Source organism: Pediculus humanus, genomic scaffold, assembly GCF_000006295.1.
Source record: "Pediculus humanus corporis 1103172108201 genomic scaffold, whole genome shotgun sequence".
NCBI classification, from domain to species: domain Eukaryota; kingdom Metazoa; phylum Arthropoda; class Insecta; order Psocodea; family Pediculidae; genus Pediculus; species Pediculus humanus.
Window position 1 is genome coordinate 57,175 of NW_002987771.1, and position 1,210 is coordinate 58,384.

The window sequence follows — 1,210 nt, forward strand, 5'->3', positions numbered from 1 at the left end:
AAAACGAGCGATACATGCAAGTAAAACAAAAGAAAGAGTTTCTAGAAGCTTCGCTTTTAGACGAGGACAATTTGACTTCATCGTTAGTCTTTTGTTTTATAAATAATTGAAAAAAAAACTGTAAACATCGAGTACGGGATCATGACAATATCATAAATTTTTTTTTTTTTTTTTTTTTTTAAATTTCGCACGTGATTTTTTTCGCCTGGAGACAAGACATTTTTCGATGAAGACGCAAAGTTAAAAAAGATTAAAATTTCGTTACGGTACTGCACGCCTTTTAATGGTAAAATTTTGTACAACTTTAACGGTTATCTAAAATCAAACGTTTGTGAAACAACACGGGAAAACAACGAAAAATGCCTTCAAAACATCGTTTTTAACGATAGCATACCTAATCCAAAAGAAACTACGTTAATAATAATAATAATAATAATCAATGTTTACGTTTAAAAAAAAAAAAAAAAAAAAAAAAAACATTACAAAATTGAAAATGACGTAAACAAAGAAGCAAAACAAAAAGAAAAACGTGATTCTGGTTCGAAACGACCTTTGAACTAGCACACACACACACACACACACACACAGTACCGAAAACAATACAACCTGCGAATTTAAAACACGTGAAAAGCCAGGTGGTAAAATACAGATGATGAATGCCCACACACACACACACACACCCCCCCCCCGCGTGAATGAATTGATTGATATAAATAAAATTAGAACGAAAATCAAAGAAGGGCAATATTAATAATAATAAACGTGAAATGATAAAAAAAGAAGGAGGAGGAAACCTGCCGTGAGAGGAAGTAGCAATAACAACAACAAACAACAAACAACAACAACAACAAACAACAAACAACAACAACAACCGCGATGATCTTGCTAATTTATTTAAGTACGTTAACCTTCAAATGATCATCACACATGTTTGTACTTTCACATTCTTTTCCTTTCAAAAAATTTCTTTCATTTTGCTTCATCACGACTTTTATGCTCCCCTCCACTCCCCTCCCTTTTCCCCCCCGGAAAAAAAAATTGAATTTAAATTTTTGTTTTCAAAAAGCGATTTATTTAAACGGATCGAGTGTCAAAGTACACGTACCACAAGGATTTCCCTCCCCTCCTCCTCCGCCTTCTCTTTTCTCCTCTTTTGCAAATCATTGACAAACACTTCGAAACGAAGAAGGGAACCGGAAGAGGAATGGAA

The 1,210-nt window shown here is 33.7% G+C and overlaps 1 protein-coding gene across 1 annotated transcript in view; it reads right to left on the reverse strand.

Annotated features, from left to right (window-relative positions):
* Phum_PHUM432720 (ablim, putative) overlaps positions 1-1,210 on the reverse strand; it is a gene marked incomplete at both ends in the record, with an annotated part of 11,091 nt that overhangs the window by 7,409 nt on the left and 2,472 nt on the right. The window lies entirely within an intron of this gene.